Genomic DNA, 286 nt, shown 5'->3' on the forward strand with positions numbered 1-286 from the left:
CGAGCTGGGTTGGTTTTGGGATGCGGTAGGGGGAGGGGAGATTTTGAAGCTTGTGAAATCCACATTTGATACCATTGGGCTGCAGAGTTCCCAAGCAGAATATGAGTTGCTGTTCCTGCAACCTTTGGGTGGCGTCGTTGTGGCACTGCAGGAGGCCCAGGATGGATATGTCACCTGAGGAGTGGGAGGGGGAGTTGAAATGGTTCGCGACTGGGAGGTGCAGTTGTTTATTGCGAACCGAGCGTAGGTGTTCTGCAAAGCGGTCCCCGAGCCTCCGCTTGGTTTC

General features: G+C 54.9%; 1 protein-coding gene across 1 annotated transcript in view; it reads right to left on the reverse strand.

The window, feature by feature from the left end:
- Positions 1–286, reverse strand: part of LOC125484712 (interleukin-1 receptor accessory protein-like) — a 131142-nt gene that overhangs the window by 8409 nt on the left and 122447 nt on the right. The window lies entirely within an intron of this gene.

This window comes from Rhincodon typus, chromosome 13 (genome assembly GCF_021869965.1).
Source record: "Rhincodon typus isolate 14 chromosome 13, sRhiTyp1.1, whole genome shotgun sequence".
NCBI classification, from domain to species: Eukaryota; Metazoa; Chordata; class Chondrichthyes; order Orectolobiformes; family Rhincodontidae; genus Rhincodon; species Rhincodon typus.